Genomic DNA, 16,320 nt, shown 5'->3' with positions numbered 1-16,320 from the left:
TATATTTTAAACCTATGTCCAAGAGAAGAGGTATTTTGATTTTGACTGAGGAGACCAAGCTGAAGTGACTATGGTGGTTAGGAATCAACACAAATTACAGTAAAAGTAAAACACGATTTACATTTTTTCTTGGGAGATGGAGTATTCTTGACGTCTTAGTATTTTTGTAATTAAATGGGATTTTCTTTTTTAAAAGAGATGCCAATCACAGTTTAAACTGGTAATTATGGCCATCCCAAATTATTGGGTATATAACCAGGGTTTGCTATCCAGGAGTCTGACAAAATGATCTTCATGATGCAACTTTTCCTTATAAGATACGGATTTAGAATTGCTAAGGGAGATATTTTGATGTAAGAAAATCAGGGGAAAATCCTACCTAATGAAGTCTATCAAGAATTACGCCCCTTTAAAACATCATATTATTTTGGATCTGTAAAATGCTAAGAAAATCTTTCAGTCTCTGTAAGTAGCACTTCTGTGAGAGCTGCTATCCTGAAGTTTTTTAAGCACATTGTGAGGAAACTTTATACAAATGGGAAAAATGAAAGTCATGGGTGACTTGCACAAGATCTCATCCTGCACCAGAGATAACTTAGCTATAGGAAATAGTTGCTGAAAGATTTCCATGTTGTAAAGATGAAGTCAGAAAATCCTGCAGAAAGCCTTGGCATATGCAAAGTGACCACACTAGAATTTCTTTGCTGCCCTTCCTGTTTGTGTAACATCTGACAAAAGTTCACATGCAAGAATATACATCTCTTTGATTGCATGTCGTACCTTAACTATCCGTATAATAGCTCAATCAGTGTAACCACCTGTATTTTAAAGAAGAATAAAAATATTGCCATGTTGTGCTAAGGCAAGACACAAACCATAACAGAATATAAATAACTTGATCTTGAATCATAACATTTAAATTGAGATCAATATGTACTAAGAGCCAGAGAAACCTGTGATAAAAAGGTTGTGCAGAGCTTTTCCTTCCACTCGATGTTATATAAAAGGACCTTATGATGAGGGCTTTTTAACATAAAAAAAACCAAGATATACTGCTTATTTGGGTGTTTGGGTAGAGTCAGGTAAAGGTTGCATGAGAAATAAGTTAATGGACTGAAGTTTATAGCAGTGTGTGTAACTGTCAAATCTCTGTGTAAATTACTGTTCTCTTCTGCTGGCTGGAATGCAAAAATCCAATAAACTGTTAATAAAAATGGAAAGGTCATATGTAAATACTGCAGATCCTGAAAATGAACCAGAAAAATACGATAGTTTGCCCACAAATATAATTTCATATTCTGTTTCAAGATGTGGTGACTAAAGTGGGATACTTATAAAAATAGGGTAGGAAAATATTCTATTAAAAAGATATTTGCTTTAGATATGAAAACAAGTGTTTGATCACTAATTGGCTGTTTGTTTCTCCAGCTTAGAAAGAATTTTCCTACCTTATTAAAGAAAGTAAAAATAAAGACTGATTTAATTATTCTAGTAATTCACCAAGAACATTTACATTGGAATATACATTTGGTCTTTTCAGTTCACCTAAGCATCTTCTTGTTTATGTATTTTTATTTACACTGAAATACATTGTTAGCATACTTTCTAAAAGAAAAGGTGAAGGATTTTGCAAGAAGCCTGATTTCATGCTCAGAAGACTGGAATTTATACAGGTGCAAGATTCAGTGAAGTCATTATTGCCTGTACTTTTTCCTGAAGAGAATATTATACTTTTATCTTTAAAAACTGAGATTATCCAGATACCTGAGTGATATGCATTTATTTAATTTGAATTAAATAGAAAAAATATTATTGTAAGCATATTGCTTTGTAAGTCTGTGGCGGCTGATGGAGGCCCATATCACTGTGGACTTTTCCTTCTTGTTTCCTTCTCTCTTTCCATTAAGGATCTAGTATAATTGTATTGGATGTTTTCATAGTACTGCTTGCCTATTTAAGAAATTACTATTTTTCTTCTGGGTTGTTAAGCAGTACTACTAAGGGATATCAACCTAAGTATTTGTAACCAGAAGAGATCTTTGTTAAGAAGGCAATTTTCTTTTAGAATGAGCTTCAGGCAGTGGATTAGTTTAGAAATGACCTGTAAGATGAGTGTTTTTCACATTAAGAAAAAGCCCCACTTCTTACCTTCAAAACAACATCTTGATATCAAAGATGCTCTAAAATCAGAGTGAATACCCACTTATTTTTCTAAACAAAAAGATAAATGGTAGCTTTAATCAAGAATAAGCATAAAAAGTAAATTGGGAATGACATGGGATATGTAGGTATAGGATTATGTAGTCACAATAACAAACACCTTCTTGGGAACTTGTGTGTAAAGGATTTTTTAATTATATGTCTTTAATGAAGCTTAATTTTAACTGTCATTTAATTGAGTGGTAGACAGCAAAGCTGATTAGAGCCTTTGGACACCCAGGGTACTCCATTCTGTAAAAATCATACAAGAAAATGGGTTTATTTTCAAGTAAAATTTTGCTTTTTCCTCAAATATTGTAACTTCTGAAGTACAGAAAATTTAGATCAAGAAAGAGATGAGCTAACCAAACCAAAAGCCTAGACCAGACTCAAACAGTATGTTTTGTTTGGGAAATTTACTGGCATATCAGATTGTGTATCTGGAAAGGAAGCAGAACAGAACACAACTTCACTACCTACTTCTATTCATTCTTTTAGAAGACCAGATAAAATGTTAGCCTATCATAAAAAGCTTCTGGGTGAAAGTGGTCTCTGAATTTTGTGAGGCTGGATTATACACCTTCACTTATGGATGCCTCATGCTTTGAGTTCTACCAGCAATGCAAACTTACTCTGACTATATACAAAGAAGCATAAAGCCACAGTAGAACTACCTTCACAGGCTCTCGGTAGGCTGGTGCATCCACATAGTACTGCTCAGTATTATGCAGAAATGTAAGGTAGGATTCATCTGGGAGCGTATAAATACCATGATGCAATTTTTCTGCTTCTGTTAGAAGAATAGGGAATACTAGTTTTTACCCCATCCAAGGGAGGTACTGTTAACTCCCAGTTTTCATCTTAGGAAAGCCTGATGATGTTGAATCCTTTTGAAGAGCTTTTGAAGAGAAATCATAAAAAAGATAAAGGAAAAGATTCACTCCATGTATAGGTATAACAAAATAATTCATTAGTTATGTAAAGACACAAAATTATTAGCAGTATTAAACTGTTCCGTCCTGTTAGCATGTTACACAATTGTGTACATATGGACAAAACCAAACAAAAAAATATTTCCTTTGAAAAGTTGATGAATTATTTTGTGTATGTTTAAATGCAGATTTTCACATTTGGATGTGTAAAAATCACTGGAAAGCAACCTAAAGTAATCAGTGTTCATATTTTAATCCCTTGGAGCTGCAGTTTCAGCAATAAAAATGCCACACAGCATATTACTTCAAAAATCTGGTATTTTTATGCAGTTGGAGGTGCCTGTATTTTATTCAGTAAGGTAGATCTCTATACTGGAAAACCTGAGTAGAATTAAATTAGCATGTATTCAAATTTTCTCAAAATAAAAAAGTGCATCTCATTTATGATAAAGAGTTTTAAGGATCTGTGACGTACACTGTCATAAGGATTTGTCGGCTTACTGAGTAATGTGTTGACTGTCACCAGCTCCATAATTAAAAAAATTATTCCAGCTTTTTTCTGCAGAAGGCTTTTGCGAGTCTTGAGCTCAGTGACTTTTACAAACACAGGAAGTGAATTGATCAAATAATCTTCAGAACCACTGTGCTGTCATTTTTTTCATTCTCTGCAATTCTTTTTTCTGTGTGCTAAATCGTGTGGAAGGGAAAGAGGCACATTCTGTAATCTCAGTAACAATAATTGGATTAAACACCTCTCTCTTTTTTTTTTTTTTTTTTTTTAAGTAACTCTCAGAATTTTTAAAATGTCATGCTTTGAAGAACCATGGGACTATTAAGTGTAAACTTGCAAGTGTTTTCAGTTTCCATTTCTGTGCTGCAGACTTTCAAGCACTATACAAAAAAGTCTTTACAAAACATCTAAACAACTATATATTCATGGTGCATAATTAATAACTGCATGCAAGCTGGTGAGCAATATCTTTTAGAACACTTGGGCTGGAAGTAATTGTGACATATGCAAATACTTAGTGGAGTCAGAAGCTCTGGTCTTTTATCCATTTACATTAGAAGTTTAGATGATGCTATCAGTAATATGCATAGAAACATGATTTGTATTTTTCTGTTGTAAAGTGATCATCTTCAAAAACTATACCAAAGCTCATTGCAATCAGTAGAGACTCCTACTCTCTTTAGATGGTACTAGAGAAATTAAATGTCTATTGCATGTGCTATAGATTTTTATTCACCTACCAGTGCTATATTAAGTCCTGAGTATTGTAGGTCGACCACTGTTTGGCCGTTCAGCAAGAATGGATACTGTTGAAAATAAGCTAAGGAAAAGATACCTTGGGAATCTTGAGAATATTTTTTAATACGGAAAGTATCTCGTGGGTATTATTTTATGTAGATTTCAAACTTTCTAGACTTAACATAGTACTTGACTTTAACGACTTTCTTTTCCTTTGACACTTTTCATATTTTCCATTTCTCTGAGTCTCTAAGCAAGCTGGTTAAAGAACTCTGAAAAGCAAAATAAATAAAAAAAGAACCTTGACAGTTAGGCTTTTGTTTTGGTGTTTTTTTTCACCTACTCAGAGCTCTCACACATTAGTTTTAAAGAATATTAAAACCACTGACTCTGTGGTTTTCTGATAATTTGAAAGGCAGTTAGTTGGTGGGCACTGAAAAAATGTAGTGCTCACAAATGTAGTGCTCTCCATATTCCTGACTCAGATCTGTTTGTGTACCACACTATCCATAAACTGAAGTGTCTCAGTGGACACCCTTTACTGGATGATTTGTGGAATACCAGACACCACACTGAAAGAGGTTCCACTGTTTGCCGAGAAGATACTTTTATGAGAGACATGCATACATGGAAAGATGAGGCATGCATAGGTTCTAGACAATGTTCCATCATTTTGCCATGAAGATTGTGGCCTGGTTTGTTTTTTTCCTTAGCTTTACTTTTAACTTAGAGAAGATTTAGTTTCATTCCATCTTTGTTTTTCATGCAGAACTATAATGCTAAAATAAGTAATAGTGCATCCTTAGGTGTGGTGTTGCAGCTACTGGGGCTGACACAGAAATGGAACCCAGAATAGTATTACAAAATGTTAAGGGTATAGTTGTTACGATGAGTAGAAAAAAATCACATAACCATTGCTTGTTTTTTTAAGACTTTATAAAACCAAACAACTGGGCTCCTAGTCATGTTTTGGTTGAATGTCCTTAATGTTTGTTTTCTCGAATGAAGCAATATTCCCTGAGACTTCAAGTCCTATGGCAAATTTCACTAAACTGGGTGAACTTTGCGGTCCCCTGAGGTCTTGGGACTGCTGAACTCTGCTCACTGGGTCTGGAAGCTGGTGTTACTGGTGTAGCTGATTTTAAGTCGCAAAACTTGTGGTACAGTACAGGTGTTAAAATGTAAATCTGATTTCTCTCTTAGAATAAAAATAGAAATTTGATATTGAAGGAAACATGCTAACATCTGGGAGGTAATAATTTCTGTTACTAAACAGGGAGGCTGTTTTAGGATAGAGTTGATATTGAAGGAGGTTGATACGTTTCTGTTGCTGCATTTGAGAGTCATGTGTCTTTCAACAGATTTTAATTACATTTTTTTTTCAGTGAAAAGAATTCAAATTGGTTATAGGAATGTATATCAATGTATATCTAAGAAGCTTTTTTAGTATTAAAAATGGATTTGTGGTCATATAGTTATAGACTTCATTTACAAATTGCTGTAGGTGTAGATCACTTGAAATTAATATCATTAAAATAAATTGGGTAGGGTTAAATTTGGTTTTGTTATTTTTTTTCAAGATCAGCTAACAATGGAGATAAAATGAGTCTGACACCTCTTCCACATATAACTATTTATAAATTACTTTTCTCTGATGTTAGGAGCATAGGTTTACAATAATTCAGAATTCATTACACTAGCCATTGAGTGTGGGGTTTACTCAGAAAGTCTGAATACAATTTCAAATACCACACTCTAGTAATTAGTCAGCAAGGAAAACTGAATGGTGCAAACTATTAGAAAAGGGACAGAGCTGACTCAGAAATATCAGTGTGCCACTGTTTTCCACTGTTTTGCCAGTGTCTTTGAATATTTTGGAGGTTCAGGTCTGTCTGATCTCAAAAAGGGTGTAGCACCACTGGAAAACTTTTCAAAGGAACATCAAGAATGATCAAAAAGTATGACATACTTTTGATGGAAAGGATGACTCAGGATGTCAACTACATTGGCACTATAGCTTGAATTGGAAGTGTGCTTTAGTGAATCTTCAGATTGTTTCCATTTGCCATTCACTTTTTCAGTTGCTGAGTAATCTGGGAAATCACAAGCTGGATTTCCTTCAGATAAAGTACACTGGAAGTTTTCCACTAAGCTTTGAGTTCTCAGTCCCTGAAGCAGTTCTGCAATGGTCCAAAGTAAAAGATCACTAAACACATTTAGTGAGGATGTCAGGCTCTAGGCATTAAATGTTTTGCTCTTCACATCTGCTCCCAGTGTACTACCTCCTAATGCCACCATATCATTAAGTAGGCAAGGACTCTTCAGTTTGGGAAAAAAACAACTGAGTGAGGAGGGGGAAAATGTTACAGATTTTTATTAAAGAGAAGAGAGAATAAAGAATTGGCTTGAAAACCCTGCTTTGTGATTTTTGCATCAGATGATAACTATTGACTCCATGGCTGCTATCAGTACCAGTTAAAAAGTAAAAATTAACTCAGTGGTTCTTTAACAATTTTTTTCACATATAAAAGTATGTCATATGCATAAAAAACAGAAGGAGAAGACAGAAATCAAGAGAGAGAATTTTACTATAACCATGGTTTATTTTTTCTTTTTCTTTTGTATGATTTGTGTTGTTTTTACTGCTGAGTTTCATATTCACCAAGGCTATAAAGAATCTTTTATCTCTGAGCTGTAAACCCACTTACTCCAGCAAAGCCATTCATCTGAACAAGGCTGTGTTTGTGGGATTGAGTTTATATTATAGATTCTGTAAACTTCTGTACAAATTGTGTATGACCTATATTCCTTACTGCCTCCCCTTGCTACAATCTGAGGTTATAAAAACTACCAAAGCAAGAGTATTATTACATTACTACCTGATGGTCAGAAAACTTCAGCTTATTTAAAGCGTATGTGGAATATCACTGCTTTCTTTCTCTTCTTTCTTTCTTTCTTTCGTTCTTTCTTTCTTTCTTTTTCTTTCTTTCTTTCATTTCTCTTGTTCCCATTAATACATTCCTTTAAAAGCATGCTTACTTAAACTAATAACTATGATTTAAAGCCTCAGTTTTATGTTTCATAATAGCTTTTCTTCTGAGGCAAGCTTTCATAAGTTTAGCGCAGCACTTGTTCTCTACAACAAATCTGCACCTAATACAAGGAAATTTCTCTCTGCCCTTAGCAAACTTGTTGTTGTGTTGCTCAGAGATGCTTGTGGTGACAGCCGCCGCTGTGTGGCAGGTGTTCCATGATGTTGGATAATAAAATCCCTCTGGGAAACTGCATATTCTCTTAATGTTGATACCTTCCTGCCAGCTTCAGCTTTTGAATGATGAATGATGCAATTAAAGTTTTGAGATGTGCATAAAATAACTCACCAGATTCCTGTTAACCCTAAATAGGTCTGTGACATTATGGAATAAATCTGACTGTCTCAGTAAGAATACTTTTTTTTTTTTTTTTCCCCCCAAACATGATGTTATTCATCGCCTCTGAGCAATAAAAGAAAGAAAACAAAGATTTTAAAAGTACCATTTCCAAGGATGCCAAAACTATTGGCCAAAACTGGGAAGATAATGAAAATTCCAGATATCCTTTTCTCTAATTTCTCTCTTAAATGACTGTCTTAATGTTGGTTTTGTGTTTGAACGAAAATAAATTTTATCTACCCATTTAGTTGGGGACTGAAAGTATCCAATAGTTGGTTTTATATCATGATTGGTTTAAAGGAAATCTCATTTTGCCTGTTGCTCTCCTTATTTTGAAGTTATTATCCAATATATGTATAAAATTGGAAACTGTGGCTGTGAGTGACTGAAACAACCTGGTAAAAGTGATATTAAGGGCATCATATTATTCAACTGTGTGGAAAAATATTAATATTTAGCAGATAACATAAAACTGTATTAGTTCTGTTCCCTAAAATTTATTTCCAGGGCTTTAATCCATGGGTCATATGATTTGAAGCTATATTTTTTATATTGTAATTTTTATGTCAATTGCAGGTTTGACTGTAAGAAATTTAGCAAGAGTTTAGGCCAAGAACATTTGAAGATTATTGAGCTTATAGGAAAAGAGAAGAATGCAGCTACCCCACCCTGGGGAGTATGAAGGCAAGTGTAAAGGGGGAAGACTAATATGACTGATTCCTTCCTTGGCTCAGTGATCAAATACCAACCATATTAAATTCTGAAGGCCCTTGAATTGGATTTTCAGTGTGACATGGGAGATGAATGTTTTCTACATTTGTGGCGTTAGCTTGTGCCATGCCTCATTTCTGGAATACCAGCTGTGGAGCTCTCACCTGGCAGCTTTCATGAATGCAATCTTCATAATAGATGTTACCTCATATTTCCTGTCTTGCTTTGGCAAAGCTCTTATCACTGTTAAGAAGATCAGGATAGATTTTTAATACCATTTTTTATTTTTAAAAAAAAAACAAACAACACCACAGACACACACAAACCCCCCAACAAACCAAAGAAAAAACTCATCATGCCAAACAATTCTACTGACACAGAGTCAGATCAGAAAGAGGGAACCAAAGCACTCAGACAACCAGAAATCCTGTCAGAAAAAAGTACTTTAACATTGATGATGTGGTTGCCATGTGAATTAACCCAGAATGCCATTAGTATTTTGCTGTTTCATAGACCTAGTTTCCATTACCAACAGTGGCACCATTTCTACTGGAAAACTGGTTGGTTGCATGGGATCTCATTAATTCTCCAGCTGTTTAAGAAACCTGTATCATTATAAAAATTCTCAATATGTTACAGATAATTATTTCTGTTCTCAAAGGTAAAATAATTTTCTTCTGTGTGTGTCAGTGTCTATGTGTATGTGTGTATGTACGTGAGCATACTTCTACATACACTTGCTAGGAAGTCACTGTTTATAGTGAGATTTTTGCTGGATTTCTCATTTTCCCACATAATAAAGCAAAACAAGATAATATGCTATCCTTTTTTTTTTTTTTTTTTAATCAAATTCAGATTTAACTGTAAAGCACCATGCAGAAATCTAGCTAAAGGTAGATACCACTGCTGCAGTTTCTTCAGACTGATTGTGATTTTGCATTTATTTTTGCTTTTATACTTAGCTGTTAAAAAAAAAGTTATAGACTTGGTCCAGGTACAAAGTCATCTCTGCCTAAATCCTGGAAGGTAGTCCTTTTTTACCCCTAAAAAGCTAGGTCGACATATCAGCCCTGTATCAAATAATTTTTGCTTATTTAAGTCTCTGTTTGGTGAATATTCCACAAACAGAAAATCAGTGACATTAGTTTGGCAAGAAATCAGTTTGACATTACATCCAAGTAGTATAAAGTTTTATTATTGTATTGCATAGTAATCTGTAATGTCCTATCATTAGGAGAATATATATTTTAATGTCCCCATTCACCAGTTGATATATTTTATCTGGAAAAATTCTGATGAAAGAGGAACCAGCTTATAAATAAAACAAAATTTAAGCAAAATTTATTGTTAGTTTATCCTTTGTGGGATAGACAGTTTTATAGGTGTAATTATAGTATTAAACTGTAATTATAACTCATTTTGTTATCACTTCTGTATGTTTATATTCCCAGTTCTTATAGGGCGTGTTATGACAGTACTCACTTGAGATGTTGCTTATAGGAGGCTTTCTCATGATACAGAAGGTGAAAGATGTTTTAAAGAAGCAATAAATTTTTACTTAAAACCTGATGATTCTGGCCCTGGCTTTCTTGTGGTACAGAGGTCACCTTTTTTTATTAACTGTGATTGTATTTGATTGAGCTGGAAATCAAAACCACAAGAACATTTAGAAACAGCAATGTAAGAAATACTAAGAAGTATATGGGATTGTCTTTTCCGTTCTTTATTTCCAAAAGAATTGGAACAATAACCTCATGTCAGGTAAAAGGACTGTTATTTGGTTTATGCTTGTAATTCAAGTATGAAGTTAAGCACAAGAACTCTTGCTGAGTCAAGATCTGAAACACCATGTTCCACTTCCCTATTGCTTTTTAAAACGTCATTCACCCTTAAAATACTTCAGTTTATCATACATGAAATATCACCAGTATGTGCCCAGTTGCTAAGAGGTCTGCCTTAGAGAAGACAGGTAGCAATTCTTGTCACACTTTTTGTTTTCTTCCATGGGAAGGTGCAATATAGAAGGTAGTGGCCTGTACTGCTTCTCCTGCTCATAATGAAACCCATAATTTGTAAGGTGTTTTCAAGCAAGTATAATTATGAATATTCCATTATTTATTCTCAGTTTGTGGCAGATATGAATATGTTAATTTAGAAGTAGTTTTTCCAAAGAAGAAAACCACTCAGCTATACAGAATAGCTGTTTTTCAGGGAGGCAGGTCTGTAGGTGGAGACATTAGACCGTATTTTAATTAAAAGCATTTATTCATCTTTTGGAAGAGGGTTTTCATGGCAAAGGCAAGAGGAGCAAGGTACATAGACTGTTACAAAGCTAATTTTTTGTTACCATGATATTACAGGATTTTATGGCTACAAGCACTGAGTAGGTGCACTGCATGCAACTTGTATTATCCTAATTGCAGAGTCACAGACAGTATATGGTTCTTTAGTGGTAACACTATCCTCCAACCCTTTTTTTCTTCAACTATTACCTCCCTTACCCATCTCTTTAGGACAATGATTTGAGGTCTGAATCAATGGTCATTACTATATTTTGGTTGGTTAGCTTTTTAATAATGGCAGCTGGTTTCTCATCCTTTTCCCCTTTAACTAAATGCCGCTGATACCATCTTACCCCATGCTGAATTCTAACTGAGGACTTCTGGAAAGTTAGAAAAGATAGGCAGTGTGTAAAAGAAGGTAGGGCAGGTTTTGGTTAAAAGGATCTAGAGCCTGAAGGTGGGTTTGGGGGGAATATCCTTAGAAAAAAACATGCTTGAAAATCGGACTTGACCTGGAGGTTGAATTGTTTTGTACCAAGTCATTCATAAAGTCAGGCTCTTCAAAAAGCTTTTGATAGCATAGCTGTTTTACATGTTAGCCTACTACCATACACTTTGTCCTGTATAAATTAAATATTCTTGAAATAAATTTTAATCCCATTTTAAAATATAAATGGGAGAGAGCTATTAATGCTGTTAAGAAGAACATCAAGTTTTATGTTTTGTAAAGACATGGTTAATGTTTGAACTGTGGGTGCACCTATGTATCTGTGAGACATCATGACATAGATGTATTGTATTGAAGATCCAATTAAACCAATATTTTATCTGCAACAGTGAACATAAGGCAATCTACAAGGTATAATATGAAGATCTCATGCAATGATGCTTCCCTGAAACATCTTCGAGATATCAAGTTACTGAGTTATTGAACTGCCTCTTGCTAAAAAGCAATACAAACTATGTGCTTTAGCAGGGCAATTCTGAGATCAGTAACACACTCTAAATTTTACCAGGTGATTTTTATTTCTTGTTGGTGGTTACAGAACAAACCTGATAATCAGTCCCAGGATCAGAGAACTAGGGTAACATAATACTTTACTGAATCATAGATAAAACTATGAAATTACAGACTTAATTTTGGCTGATTTCCCTCAGATAGGACTCCTTTTGCCACAAAATGTAGATCCATTAATATTAGTTCTGATCTTCACAGTCCATTTAAAAAACAAAGTGGAATTCTCTTTGTTGCTCATTTTTTCTGTTTTATTTTTGAGTGTGTCCTATATTAGGAATTTTCTCATAACACATTTTGTTGATACATACTATCAGGATACTTCTCTTGCTTTAAATTCTGTGGAGAAGAGCATAGTAAAATATTTAATCTTTACTAATACCACAAAGAAACTGGGAGCTAGAATCCTGGTTCTGTAGATGGTATTCTGGTAAAAGACATATTCTTAACCAACAAGGAAGAACAAATACATAAAACCTAAGAGACATATTGTTCTCTAAGAACAAAAGTATACCTTAAGCACAGATCAAGGTTTAAGGACATTCAGTATAACCCATCACTGGCAAAATTAAAACCTTGAAATAGTAGGTGAACTAACAGCTTTTTGTGTATGTATTCAATTAAAAAAAAATTGAGAAAAAAAAAACAGTTTACAGGTATATTAGAATGAGTAAGGACTGAAAAAAAAGTCTTTTGTATAAGAGTAAAGTTTGTTCCAGGCACATGGAAAAAAAAGACAAGATGCATGAGTGGGTATATAATGAGACAGCAGCTTCATTAAGGTAATTCTTATGGGAATCCCTTGCAATAATTTCATATTTAGTGCAGTTCATGATTCCTCTCTTAACAATTCTTACAGGATAGAAAGCTTCGTATCACTTAATGGACAATACTCAGCTTTTACGTGGGACCCTGCTAATTTCCCTTTTTCTGAATTTTTTTCTTTTTTTCTTTCTTTTTTTCTTGGCTTGGTTTTCCTAGATCAGACAGTAAGGGGTTACAGATTCATTCCCAAGATGCTTTTGAGGGTGTTTCACTTTAAGTCCAGTTTCCACTGAAGTTTTTCATAGAACTAGAAGACTAGATGTCCCATGGAATAACAAGACTTACTAGATAGCCAGCTCAGGGACAGAGTCCAAAATTCATACCCTACTTAGGTCTGAAAATGCTGATACTTTCTTAACATTGACCTGAAACTGGTACGTTACTATTTACAAAGTTTAGCCTTCATCTGTGATTAATATTACTGTGAAGTTAAATTTTTCATTTTTCATACAATCTTTCTGGTTCCTAATGATTCATGTATTTCCTGGTCATATATTTACTGATAACATACACAGGCTTTCCATTTCCTAGTCAGCATTAGCTGCCAAAGGATTTAGGACGAGTTTACAGCCAAGTCACTTTATTTACTCTAAACATCTGGTTCCCTTTATAAGGAGTTTGAAGGAACATATTCTTTAAGACCCCAAACCGTCCCTAGTGTTTGATTGCTTCCCAGCTACCAAAAAAATCTCAAAATGCATTTTTGTACCATGCAGCATCTGTCCAACGATATTCTAAGCAGAACTGGAAATATTTACCCTTACTTCCCACTTCTTTTCCTCTGTATTTTATCCATCTGCTTGTAGGAAAAACTGCTGGAACAAATGAGGTACATGAATTTTCTGAGGGGAATCGATATCTACCAGAAAGCCAATTATTTAATTGTTGTATGTAGATCAACTGAAAACAGCACTCAGAAGCCTTATTTTCTACATTGAACAGATTTTGTGCAGTTCTAGGACATGGAAACAGCTGCAGCTTTCTTTAGAGGGAAAAATCTACATCTTAATCAGTTTTGCATTGAAAATATCAACTTTTTTTTTTCTTTTTTGTGCATGATACCTTTTGGATATACTTTAATAAGACAGACTTCTTTGAGATGAGAAGAAATTTAGAATTAGACTATCAAACCACCAGAGTCCATTGAAGTTCTGTGTAATGAGTAGAATTCTCTAAGTCTTGGTGAGTTAACATTGAGTAGATCAAAGCCTAAAAAAATTCTTCAGAAGATGGAATTTATTAAAAACAAAGTTCTTGATTGAATGTATTGCTTATGAAATGTTTTAGTTTGACAGCCCTAAAGACCAGAGTCATCTCTTTTCATCCAAATAAAAGGTACTGTAGAAGTAACAGCAAGGTAGCTGTCCTGTGTTTCTATAGTGGTGTAAAAGAAAGGATGGATGAATGCCTGGGAGGAACCAGGAAGATAAAATGTGCCTAAAGCTGGAAAGGTTTAGTGCATGTGTGTAGGGGGATGCTTATAATATAGCAACCATATGCAGAGCAAGGTCTGAAAAAAAATAAGGGCTGCAAAAAGAGGCTTACAATGAATTCCAGTTGCTAGCAAGTTGAATTCAGTTGTCTGACTTCGTTAGGTAATTCTACTAAGAGTACAGGGGCCACGTTTAGACACTACGCTTCTGGCTTAAATGGTGCATGTTGCTGTCATCCCAATTCTGGGTCCAAGTTCAGCAGAGGAAGAGTGCAAATGAATTAATGATCTAAGAAGTGCTTCTAGATTCCTCTGTATCTGTGTATGCTTATGCTAATGGACAAATAATTTTCACTGGAGCAGTAAGTCAGACCATTCAATTTCAAATTTATCAGAATATTATACAGGCTATAAAAATGTAAGCTGAAGAGTTAAGGTGAGAAAAACAATGTATTATTTTTCATTGACAAAACTCACCGCAGAAGAAGTAGCAATGCTGAGTCTTCTAATAACAGCCTTCAGTGTCTTCTTTTATTTCTTGCTCTTCTTTCTATTACAGCATATTTATCATAGTGCCCATTATAGGCTGAGAGTTTTCCAAATAAGTGAGAGAGTTCTATTTCCAGGAGATTGACAAAGTAAAGTGTTCATATAGTAAAATGATTAAGAGAAATAAGGAAAGAATTTGGATAGCTTTGTTCTCTACAGGCAGCATGGCACAAAAAACCCCCTTGTTGCAGATAAAGTGAAAGTAGTACTAATGCATATGGTAATGTCTGCAGCAGTGTCCTGTGTTTTTGCATGCCATCCAAGTAGACAACTAGAAGGAAAAAATGCAAACCATGGGAAGATATTGTATCAGTACCTTCAGTGCTTTTCGCCTCATCCTTTACAATTAATTTCCATCCCTTTCCTTCCATTTCAGTGGTATATAATCAAAATGGAGTAGCTTAATCTTCTGGAGGGATGGAAATCCTTTACTAGCCAGTCTTGTGTGTTACGGTTCACTTTGTCCACAGAAACAAATGTATAAAAATCACCGCAGTTCCTGACAGTATGGTAATACACTGAGATAATACAGCCTGCTGTAGTACTAGGGGATCTATGGCAGATTTCATTTTGTGATCCCTTCGTAAGTGCTGTATTTAATTACTTGGATGACGTTCCTCCTGCAATAAGAAGGAGATTTTGTACCGTACCAGTGAAGATACACAAGAAAAACATTTGGCCCAGGACTAGAGAGCACTTTAGTAACTACTTAAGCACAGGTACTTTGAAAGAAGGAAAATAAAAAAAGTCATTACTTAAAAACAGACTTCCTATTATTGTAGAACAGGAAGTGATTAATGAATTGAATTAATAATATGGAAGCTGTAACCGTCTACAGTTTTTGTATCTTACTGAGAGACATCAAAAGATGCAGCAACAAAATTATTCTAAGTTTGTTTCCTTCCAGTTCCCACTGTCCTACTGAGGTTTAGTAGCTGACAAGGTGTGCTGCTTGCCAAGAGCTAATGTTAGCCTGTATTATATTGGCCCAAAAGAGCAATGATCATTTTAGCTAAGTTATAATGACTCTTCCTGCCATAACAGTTCACAGTTGGCAAAAGACATACAGCAGGTGCATGGAGACTTTCTTCTAACAAGCTTGTGTTGTAGCAATAAGAAAACTGCTGAGCCATATTTCCTATTTTACAGATTTTCTTCACTTGGAAGCCTTGCCTCCAAGTTAAGCACTTTGGCAGTTGACATTTGTTTAAGCAATTTAGAGCTGTCCTGGGAATATATCCCAACTCTCAGAATTAAAGTAGTTGGGAGAGATACAGAGAAAAATCTTCTATAAATCTTCTCTAAAAAGATTTAAAGGAAAATAAAAACTAAAAACAAATAAAAGTGTCCTCTTCTTATAGACAGGGTGGGGATGATAAAATGAAGATGGTGGGCAAGCAATATTGGTATTATTGGCAGATTTCCATTGACTAAATTTGAGCTATTTTAATTTATGCCTGGCTAGGATGTGGACCAGTATCTCTGCTAAGAAAACTCCTTGCAGTATGTCCTGTTATTTTGCAGCAAGTACCTCATTAAATTTTAATGCAAAATGGAAATTATTTGGCTGGCATGTATGCTGTAATATCAAATTCAAGTCAACAGATCATGTCTGATGTTATTAATATGTATTCAAAAGCCTTGCAACACCAGTGTTTTTTCTTTACTGACCCCCTGCTATTCTTTAAAGTCCAG

This window comes from Falco rusticolus, chromosome 1 (assembly GCF_015220075.1).
Source record: "Falco rusticolus isolate bFalRus1 chromosome 1, bFalRus1.pri, whole genome shotgun sequence".
NCBI classification, from domain to species: Eukaryota; Metazoa; Chordata; class Aves; order Falconiformes; family Falconidae; genus Falco; species Falco rusticolus.
The sequence above is the reverse complement of the archived record's forward strand: the minus strand, read 5'-3'. Positions refer to the sequence as shown.